At 38.1% G+C, this 11,938-nt stretch overlaps 1 pseudogene; it reads right to left on the reverse strand.

Annotated features, from left to right (window-relative positions):
* Nucleotides 1–8,824: 8,824 nt before the first annotated feature.
* On the reverse strand, nucleotides 8,825–9,567 carry LOC148021358 (ribonuclease TUDOR 2 pseudogene; annotated as a pseudogene).
* Between the last annotated feature and the right edge of the window lie 2,371 nt (nucleotides 9,568–11,938).

An 11,938-nucleotide genomic window follows, 5' to 3' on the forward strand; every position in this document is an offset into this window, starting at 1 on the left:
TTAGGGCTAGACAGATAGTCCGGGGTAACTGAGGCTGCCTCTCCCTTCAAGACTTCAACCTGAAGCATTAGATATCTTTTCATCCTTTAATTCCTTGAGCAAACAAAGCAAACGGTGCTCTTTAAACTGTTACAAGCACAATCATTTCCAGTGATTGATTATTTGGCCAACTACTGAGTGATTTGTTCTCTTCGAATGCATCTAACATTCGATCCGAGATCAATTGCGACTCGGCAAGATCCCCAAGGGTTTGTTTGTTAACCCTTATGTCCTTGGGTTAGGGCCATTACCTTATTAACCCCACTTAACCAATACCTTAAGTTCTATTAATATGTTGCTCCCAAGGGTTTGTTTGTTAACCCTTATGTACTTGGGTTAGGGCCATTACCTTATTAACCCTACTTAACCAATACCTTAAGTTCTATTAATATGTTGCTCCAATTTATTGGTTGGTCTTTTTCTTCCAAGCAAATAACTAATCCCCTTATCTTGGTCACTTTTCCCAAGAAAGGTGCTATATTAGGACGACTACTCATCCTCTTGCAATATAAACTTGCACAAGAATCTGTCAATCTCATTTCGAGGAATTGGCCATTCTCTTGTGATCAACCACAAGATCATGCAACTCTACAACTTGTTGCACAAGTGTCTCATCTAATCCATGGGACTATTTTACCCATCGAACGACGTCTTCTAATCACAAGGTTTAGTGTGTTTTCATATCCAATCCATTTTTGATTGCACTAGGCCAATATCATCCTAGGGTTCCAACTCAATCCAAGTTTCATCTTTTTAACGAGTGATCCTTAGGGTAGAAACCCTAAATCATTTCCTGCAAGTACGTCCTATTGTCCCTACATTCCGTGAATGTGGGTAGGATTTTAGGGTATGAGAGTTTCAACTTGGCAATAAGTGCGACTAGGTCACATCCTCAACGTGCCAAACCCTAGTTAGCACTTGGGGTGTGTTGCATTGACTTAACTATCCTAAGAAAATCCTTTGTAGTTTAGGTATTTTGGGTAATCCAGATTGCTTATCTTACGACAAGGACGAACTATTCCTAAAGATTTTGTCTTGATCGAAGAAGGGAAAAACTAGTTGCATTACGTCATAATTTATGTAAGCATGCGATTCATTTCCTCTAGATTCGCAATCCCTAACTTTTCTTGTTAGACCAAGCACATGTTAAAATTCATATAACTTTTATTGATCCTACTAAGACATGCCTTCACAATTCATGCCACTAAGCTTTTATGGTTTTAGGTTACAATGAACCATACAACCTTTCCTAACTACGCCGCAATTAAAATGATATTTATGCTAATTTAAAACTAGAGTTATCCTACTTCATGCAACTCTAGAATCATTCCATGCTTTGTAGATTCCTATGGTTGATAATGACTTTTTAATGAATCATTACTAAGAAAGATTTGTTTAATAATGCGACATGCGATTTAATCTTTTTGTGCATATTTGAAGGTGTACTACAATAATTCTGACTTTGTAATGATAATCATTAGTTGTCCTAGATTCGTTACTTTGCAATGCATAGAAGCAACTTGCTAAAAATGCATAAACATCCTTCGTTCATTCCATTAAAAAACTAGAATTGACCAATCTTCATTCATGAGTTATTTCCTTTAAAATATCCAATGTATTTCAATCGCAAACGTGCATCCTAATTCCATAAATTATCCATGCATAATTGCAATATTTCGATGTAAACCAAAAATAGAAAGAAAACTTGGACTTGTGGGTTTGGTGAAATATCCACATGAATGTTAGGAGATGATCCTCCTGCAGTTGCGCCTTGTGCCTTTTTAGGGGCCATCATGAATTCGACCTTCTTGCCTTGGCCGCAGTCTTATGATCTTGGCCCATCTCCCTCGCACGCGCAGTTCCCTTTGAGGTACGGGTTCCTTGACCGAAGCACCGTCTTGCGGAATTTGGCTTTGGAAGGCGTTAGGGTTCGGAGATTGGGCCTTCTTTCTTTAAAAATCCCGGGAGTTTAAGGTTATGGGGAAAATCGAGTGGAAAGGGCTTTGTAGCTCCCTCTCCTTCAAAGACCTGGAAAGGCATATTAGGGAACTAATGGGAAGGCCTTATAGGCTTCCACTACGAAGCTTAAGAGGGAAAAAAAAGATTTGGGCTCTCGGAGGGTTCCAAAGGGAAGGGCCTTTAAAAAGCTAGGCTAAGGTGGGCTTATAGGGACTTGGGTGGGGAATCCACGGGAAGGGGGGACTTGGAGAGTCCCCTTAGAAGCTTCTAGGAAGCTTCTGGGGGCATTATGTAAGACCACATGGACGAAGCGAAAGGCCAGTCTCTTTGGTAGCTAGTGGCGTATAGATGGCTTCTGACGATGGCAGCGGCGGCCTCAGGCTTCAGGCGGTGGCTCCTCCAGTACAGCGGCAGCTAGTGCAGCACCACGATAGCATCAACACCTCCACAGTCGCCGTCATTCTTCCTCTCTCACTCCACAACTTGTCCTTCCTCACGACTCAGAATCCTCCACCCCTTAGAGGGGGTTTATATAGCACAAGGGGGGAGAGAGGACCTCCCCCCCTACGTGCCCCCCCTGCATGGATTCCTTCCTTCCACCTCCCCCATTGCCCAAAATAGCCCATTCCCTTCCCTCAGCCATGCATCAGCTAGGGGAAGGTAAATAATTAAAAAATTGCATAAACCTATTATTATCCTCTTGACCTCCTCCCAAGAGGATGTTCACCTGCAATTATGCCGGTTCTTTCAAACTTCGGTCCTGTTTTGCCAGTGGAAAGTCATGATACGACGCGTACAGCTTAAAGCTTTCACTGTCAGTAACTCCAATGTGGGAATTGACCTTTGCTTGAGTTTCATGCGGGCTAGTAATATTTTTCAATAGAGATATTACATTAAATGTCCTCTCATCAGTGAGGGGAATTGGCTCAAGGACCTTTGAAAATCTATATCTTAGCCTCCTAAGAATTACCATGTCCTTGTCCATGAGTGTGAGCCTATGAGCATGAGCCGAAAAAAGGGAGTACGCATGTCTTTTGAGAAATTTGATACGGTGTGTTAAGTGAGACACGTGCGCACGTATTCTGAGGTATTTCGTACGTGCAAAAATATTGGAAATTTCATCCAAATTTGCGATCGCGTTTATTTTGCCATCATTACGTAAACGTTTTCGTTGGAACTATCAACACATGTTTGACAATCAATATAAAAGCTTTTTGAAGTCATCCTCTCCGATATTGTCTTTCTTTCTCTCGAAATTTTGTTTCGATTTTCCTTCAAGGTCCTTGCTTCCTGTTTGAAGAGTAGTTCAACAATTTTTGATAGGTAACATAATTTCGTTATTACAAGTATCTGAACAAAATCTCATTGATTAGTATAGAAAGAATTTTTAATAACACTTGAAAAATTATAGATGTCATGTGCTTTGTGTCTTTTAAAAGAAGCATGGCACTTCCAGAAAGGATTTTATCATAAATTTCTATGTTTTAATAGAATTAATTCATAGTTCATGTTTCTCTTCTTGTTCTGCATCTATTGACCGATGAAACGCGAAATAATGTCTTTGGTTAGTGGTATGTTGCTAGTATCGCGTTTCACCGATGAAATTTTGAAATAACTTTCGTTTTCACGTAGCGTTCGGTGAAACACGATTTCTTCACCGGCTTTTGCCTCTGGACACCTTGTTTTCATGTTTCACTGGTCACTTAAAATTTTTTCTCATTTTTTGATTTTTTGCCTTGGAAAATGCAATTTTGGGGCCTCTTTCCATGGTTCTATCGTGTTTTATTGGACATTGTTGCCATTCTGCTTTGTTTTCAGGGATAAATCTTTTGTTGGTCAAGATGACAAAGAGAAAGCTATCTTTGGAAGCAATGGATGAGAAGGAGCTAATGGAGAGTTCTGATGATAGACTCTTTGATTTCTTATACACAATTGGAAATTCTTCCAAATTTAGCTATATCAGAGAAATTTTCAATGTTCCTTTTGATTTGAAGGAGTTATTGGAGGATCTTGAAGATGAACTTAAGGAGTACAGATATTTTTATGATAGACATGTGCAAGGTTTAGAAGTCAATGGATTTGCTCATTATAGTGATGTCATGGGAGCCACCAGTACAGCCAGGTCAACTTTGCTAGGCAGGTTCAACCTCATTGATGAGGAATTCTGGAAGAGAGAAACATTTTGCCCTTTCCACAGGTATCAACACCAATGCCTTCTGATCCACAAGGACATTGGATTTATTGTGTATCTTCAATACATGGAAAATTCTTCTCCAGATATAGACCAACAGGGAAAGCTAGAGTTGCAAGTATGGATAAGGAGGTCGAAGAGAAGGAGGAGATGTTCCAAGAAGATATTGAGAATCAACTTGTCCAAGGTTTTGATGTAGGTTTGTTTAAGAGTCACAATATCACAATGGTGGAAGAAAAGGAGATCAAGCCAAGTGCACAGGTTGATGAAGAAGGTCCTCTTGCATGTGTTCCAACATTTCCCACTTATCTTCTCAACAAGAAGAGATATGTGTTGCTAAATGATATTCAACATCTTTTTGATCTTAGAGAAGATTATTGCTTAGCAATCCTTGCAGGTTGGGGCCAAAATGACATGAATTTTATAGGTTATGAACAAGAACCACTAGCAAATCTTGATGTTGAGGGAGAGAATTTCCAAGACAGCTCTATAGCCTTACATGCATGTATTAATTAGATCGTAGAATACGAAAAGGGGGCCTACCTATACAGAAGAAGAGTTATTGCAGGTCCAGAAGAAACTTCGTATTGATAATGTAGGGTATGAAGAGAGATTGAAGTCTCCATCAAATGAGAAACTCAAGAGTTCAATAAATCTTTATGATGATAGTCTTCTTGAAGAAGGTGAACACCCTAAGGTATGAAATATAATTCGAAGTTACCTATTAAGTTTATGTTAGACTTTATTATGCATTATAGATAGATATCTTATATCTTATACCGTTGTGGTTTGTTGTGTAGATTGAGATTGAAGATCTGGACAACTTTCTTGGAAGGGCTAAGGGCTCTAGGCCAATGAAGCTTGGGAAAAATCAAAGCCTTGGACATTATATTGGAAACTTGAACAATCAAACAATTGTAATATATCATAGTAGATTGTCAATCTCTCGAAGTCTACCAATGATGGCTTTGAGAGCTATCTCAAAGGTAATTGGATCTCAAGTTTTCAGTAGAGGTTTGGACAAGATCATTTTAGTGGAGAAGAAAGAAGCCATAACAGTTTTTGGCTTTATGCCTGGATACAGTGGATCTAGAGCTGGATATTTTTGACTTCTTGGCTCCTATTTGCTCTCTTATGTAGAAGATAGTAAGAATTTGAAGCTTCTTCCAAGCTATCAGAAATAGGAGTTTTTGAAATACAAAGGTCTTATTGAGTGGGATGAAACAAAAGATTCCTCTAGAGGCCCTGTTGAGCTACCTGAAACCAAGGACTCCTCTGAAGGCCCTGTTGAGGTGCCTGAAACTAAGGAATCCTCTGGAGGCCCTATCGAGGTGCCTGAAACAAAGGACTCTTCTGCAACACAATCAAACTAGAAGATGCCAAAGATCAAGGGTTTCTTGAAACCCATCTTTTCCCAACTCTTTGTTTGGTTTGTAACCATTCTGTAAATCTTTGCTTTGTGCAAGAATTTGAATATCTATATTTTCTTCTTTGGGTAACAATTTGTATAGTCCTTGCTAAAGATGATATATCGCTTGATGTGGTTGTATCTTTAAGCTTGAATTTATGCCAAATTTGTCGATAGAACCATTGAAAGACCTGTAATAAACTATTGGCTTTGTGTCTTCCATCTCCATGTCTTGTGTGTCTGAAATATTTTGTTCTTGCTTGATAATGTGATTTTTCCATACTTTGGGTTGACCAGATAGATAGAGATCCATATTGTTTAATAAAGTATGGAGCATGGTTGTATAAAATATGCTGCATAGTCAACAAATAAAGAAAGTTATTAAAAAATATTATATGAGTTTGACAATGAAGAAACAGACATATACAAACCTTTTACCATATAGTGAGTAAAGTGTTGATCACCCCAAGCTTCTGTCATCACCTTTTTGAAAAGGTTCAATTGGTTTTTAAAGTCTTTGAGATCATCATCATTCCATTCAGTCTTATCACAATAAAAAAACACTTTTTCTAGTGTTTCCAAAACTTTAGCTTTTCTATTCCAAGCTTGTCCATTATCAGTGTGATTCTTAACTGCATTATGTAGGAATTTCCACTGATTAAATTTAATAGTTGAGCCACCATTTCTCGAGTTTATCTTGCCAAGTCTCCCATGAAAGCCTAGAAACCTTCTAGGCTTCACTCCACCAATAGATGGTTTTTTTGGGACACAATTACCATCCTTAGACTTCTGAAGATCTGGTTCAATAATAACATTGCCACCATGCAAACTAATTGCAGAGAGAACTTTTTCAACCTTTGTTATAGCATCTGTTCTAGTTGATAATGGCTTCAGCTTCCATGCAAATCCTATATAGAGATGAACAAGCTTTTCAATTATCCTGCAAAGTGCATGAAGTGTACAAATATGGGCATTCGCTAAAGGAATGTCCAAGACTAGTTTAAACTGGGGATCCTTATTGTGCCTAGAGGCAGCTCTATTCCAATTGCCTGAGCTTAACTCTAGAGCTGGCGACATGTAGTATAAGCAAGGAGATCTCGAGTTGGCTCCTTTTGATACATTATACATACATTTGAGTGTCTTTAGGTCACCAGCTATGTGCCACTCAATCCTATAGTTCCCAAATCCTTCAACAAATAGCTCTTCTCCTGCTTGTTGCCTTTGAACAACATTAGGTATTGATGTTTGATGAAAAACCCAATATAATATATCAAAATTCTCAGTATCTACCTCAAATGTTATATTCAGATTGAACACTAAATGATGTTGAGTGATTGCAATGACCTGACGAAAGTTCTCTATTCATCAAGGTGATAGAGATTCTATCCAATTTTTTACATTTCAAAATCTCACTTTCATCAAGTTTAATCACAAATCTAGCCACTCCCTGTGCCTCTGCTACTACTGACAAGTCATAAAATTTGATCATTAAGCATTGTAAGGTGGGCAAGTCAAGTAAAATATTGTTAAATTCATTGAATGTAACCTCATTTTTCTTGCCCTTGAAGGTAGCCTTGATATGAAAAGGCTCACCTAGAATCCCTATCACTTTGTTATTAACTCCCTGTCTGATAGTCCTAACCACAAATGGCTTCGGAAGTATACAATTGCGTACCTGTCCTTGCTTCATATTTGATTGTAAAAGCTGGAAAAGTTGCATATAAGCATCTCGACTGATACCAATACTATCTAGTGTCTTTTGTACTAACTCAGAATCCAAAGAATGATCCTTTACAAATGACTCCAAGCATTGTTTCTTTGCCTTTTTAAATTTCTTCTTCTCCAAAATATCATTTGAAACTACTGAAGGAAGAAGATGATAATAAAACTGAGCTACTTTTAAAGAATCTCTTTCACTTGCATTTGGTTGTAGAAGAGATCTAAGCAAAATTAACATCACAAATCAATGCAAGTAATTTAAATAAAGCCATATTTAAGATTTTTCAAGTGAAAAAAAATATACCTTGCTACTTGGATTCTTTTACCAAAGCCTCCTCCTCCTTGTTTGAGATTCTCAATATTTTTAAGAGCTCTTTGTCGATTTCGAAGGCCTAATAAAGTTTACTTTTGTTGATAAGCTTTGATACGCTTTTCCAATGAGTGAATTTTTTTCTCGACAATCCTCTAGCTTCTGCAACAATTCTATATTGTGTTTCATCAAAAGATGATTCTCTAGTCCAAGGATATCCTTTTCTGCAACAAGGTTAAGTGTATAACCTAAAAATCCATTGTAGCCATCACCAATAAACCTCATTAATGATGAGCTATTATAGAAAGGAGGAGTGCTATTTTTGCTAGAATCTTTGGGATATAGCTTTCCATCTAACCAAAGATTAATATTCTTCTTTCCTTCAAACCTCGGTATATGTTTCATAGACATTGTAACCGTGATAGATTTTGTTCTCTTTCTTATTGGTTCATACTCACTATCCAACTCAATATGAAGATGATAGAGAGGTCTTTTATGAGAGCTACAGAGAACATTGGATATTTGATCTATAAGTGAGCTACAGAGATCATTGGGTGATTGATCCATAGCTAAGGATATGATTAGAAGCAAGAACGAAAACAAAGAAGAGACTACTAAGGAGGAGAAAAAAAGAAGAGAGAAACAATGGAGGGAGGCAATCGAGTATCCACCAAAATTCAAATTGAATATTAGTTTTCACTTTAATGAGGAGAGTTAAGATCTTCATTATGACAACCTTTGCCAACTTTATGGCGACCTAGATTCCTAGGTTTGATGTGACCATGAGAATATCACGACAATGAATTATTACGAATTTTGATATTTTAACTTACCAAAATATAAACCTTTTGAAAATTCTATAAAATGATTTTATTTCTTAAATTGTTTTCTCTCTCTAGGATCTCTTACAGGGCATTTTTGAGACCGCAAAACTCCCCTAAAACACAATATTAGTGAGTTTGGGATTCTCCCAATTCCCATTTTTTGAATACTAAAAAGGTGGCACTCGGATAACATGCCCATAAGTTTCTCAAAACCATATGATGTGACCTACCATTGGAAAGCACTTAAAAAATGGAATCTATTGAGCTATAGAGCACTTGATTTGGAGTTATAGTGTTCAAGTTATGACAAATCCAAAGATTTGACCACATGTCCCAAACTTATGGGAAATTCCCATATTCCCCAATATGGTGTTCTAATGTAATTTGGCACTCCATTCAACAACTTTTGCCAACCCATTCTTAAGCAACTCCAAACCAAGATCTCATGCAACATCACCACTAGTATAGTGAACTGAACAAATCAAGTTGTTGAACTTATCAATACTCTCTAAAACAATCCATACATCTCTGTGCAGAACTTGAACTTCAATGAAGTGTTTTGCTTCCCTTGCATAAGGATCTGATGGAATCTCCACATTGGCTGCAACAGTTATAGAAGTGGCCAACCTTTGTGCTGATGTCAGCTCAACAGATTTTGGCTCACCATTTGTAAGTTTCATAGCAACATCATTAGAAGCATGTCTTTTTGTATTTAGACTACACCTTCCCATAGATGGAGCCTAAATTCCTGCCACAAAAACTTGCACAAATAGGAAGTCTGGAAGCAAGAATACTTGGACTATGCTTCCATCTCTAGCCTGCTCTACAATTGTAGGCAATGCTTTTCCCTTGCTTGAGTTCAGCAAACTTATTGCATCAAAATTTGCTGAATCTTTAAGAGAAGAAGGTGGAAGATCTCGAATGGAAGCCTCTACTGCACCAAGGATTTATCCCATATTCCAACCCCTTTCTACTTTTCTTGTTCCTTTGCATGTTCCAAATCTGCCAAATAAGGGCTAGCCTCACTATTTTGGCTTAATTGAAGGTGACTCTTTGAGACTACCATTTGGCCAATCGCTCTTCTAAGACTAATCTGGGCTCCAAGTTTGTCGGCCATTGTAGCACGATTTTCAAACCAACGTTTTTCAAATTTACTTCGACCCTTTGATTGTCACTTTAGTTTCTCTATCTCTAAGAGATTTGGTTGGCAAACACTTCGTTGAATGTCACAATTAAGTGTAGTTCATCGGCTTCCTTGTCAGAGATGAGTTCCAGGCCTTCATATAGGAGATTCTCATAGTGCTCGTTAAGACATTCTTGCTCTTCCTAGGATAGCAGATATGACAAATATTTCTAAAGCTACTCCCTAGGAAATGTGCTAATGTCTACAAGGACATAAGCATGTGTGAATAATCTGAGTTTAGCCTCCAGCTTGGTCAAGCACTCTGTGACACTTCTATGCTTTATAAGGGCTTGCTAGGTTGCTATCTCATATAAGGTTCTTGGATCTTCCCTAGGATTTAGCATAGCTAGGGGCTCAGGCCTAGATGAGCAAGATTCGTTAGTGCTAGGATTGCTCCTACTTTCGGGTTTTCCATGTTTCTCTTGAAGCTTTGCTGCTATTTTGTCATGATTCTCCTCGGATGTGACTTGTATAGTTTTGTCAACCTGTTGTGACAATGTTGTATCCACTCTCGATTGGTCAAAACACCATCTTGAGGAATATCAAAATTTTCCATAAGTTTGGGACATGTGGTCAAATCTTTGGATTTGTCATAACTTGAACACTATAACTCCAAATCGAGCGCTCTATAGCTCAATAGATTCCATTTTTCAAGTTTTCCAATGATAGGTCATGTCATATATTTTTTAGAAACTTATGGGTATGTTATCTTGGTGCCACCTTTTTAGTATTCAAAAAATGGGAATCGGGATATTTCCAAACTCACTAATATTGTGTTTCAATGTAAATTATGTTGTTAGTGGATTGAGTGCTACAAGCAACCATTGATGGTAATGGTTGCTTCGACTTATTTGAGCACATGGATGTGTATGAGGTTTCACCACTGTTAGGAGAGATGGCAATGGGTTCATTTCCCAACCTTCTATGTGTGTGTGTGTGTTCTCCCCTTTGCATGCAGATCTTGGCTCAATCTGCTTTGTTTGTCTAGTTTTTCCCCTCTTTCTTGTGTGTTCTCTATTGGTTTTCTTTTTTCTTATTGCATTTTTGCTTGCTCCTCTGTTCTTTTAATCCTCCTCTATTTCATAGTTTCTCTATTTTCCTCTCTCTATATCTCTCATGACCATCATCACCATCGTCATCATCATTAGCATTTCCAACCTCAAGTGGTGTGGCAACTCAATGGCTCAGAGGCATTGTCAAGGGCATCCATTTGGGAGATTATTTGCTGATGGGAAACGTCCAAGGCAAGTTCCCATTGAGAAGACCATAGCCTTGTCTTCTATGATTGCCCCTAAATTAGCTCGGCGTGGTGGTTGATTACATTGTGCCACCAATCAACACAAAATTTGGTTCTGTGTATATGGATCAAGTGAGCTAGGCAGTTGAAGTTGTCAGAGACAGAGAGAGAGAGAGAGAGTATGTGTGTGTGAGATCCTTCACATCCAGGAAGGCAAGTGTAGCAACTAGATCACTGTGAAGTTCTAGGAGGTCATGTTCATTGAGCACGACACCAACCCCGTAGGAACTGACCATGGTGACTTTGAGACTCCACTCGAGCACATCACTATCTATTACAACAAGCCGTAGCTCTGCAGGTTGCTACATCCCCAGTGATGTGCTTATGGACCTAGAGCTAGGCACCATGGACAACGTGAGAAGCAATGTCGTGCCACTACGCAGACACAATGTGAAAACTATGGAGTGCATCATCATATGACTTTCTTATTGATCTAGAGAGTCAATGTCATCTAAGTCATTAGTGCTAGTATCCATGGCATGGATGGTCCAAAAATACTAGATTTTTGGACAATTTTAGCCTACTTTTGATATGTTGGATATTATTTATTATAAATATCCTAAAAAAATAGGAAAACTTCTAGAATCGGATGGCACACAAAAAGAAAGATACTTTTTCAGTAAGTTTTGTGATTTTTCATGAAAAAGAAAAATGGGCGAAATCACGTGGAGTCACGATCATAGTTGACAGGCAGTAAACAACACTCTGAACTCAAAGAAAAAGGAGTGATTTGGGAAATTCTTGAGCAACTATCCTAAAGTTTTACCCCCCTTTTGGAGCCAATAGAGCTATAAAATTTGGGTTCCGCGTAGTAGAGAGAAAGCTATTATTTGATACATGTTTCTGGTCTACAAGGGAGCTCCAGGAGTTCTAATGCTTGGAGATTGTTTCTTAGTAGTGCCAGACAAGGAACTTTAGATTCTATCAATACATAGTGATTTAATTTGATGTGCTTTGTCTTTATCGTGTTTACCTCTTATCTATTATTTTTCTTCTCTTCCATCTCCT

Source organism: Lygodium microphyllum, chromosome 18, assembly GCF_053477565.2.
Source record: "Lygodium microphyllum isolate KBCC chromosome 18, Lygodium_microphyllum_v1.1.10, whole genome shotgun sequence".
Taxonomy (NCBI): domain Eukaryota; kingdom Viridiplantae; phylum Streptophyta; class Polypodiopsida; order Schizaeales; family Lygodiaceae; genus Lygodium; species Lygodium microphyllum.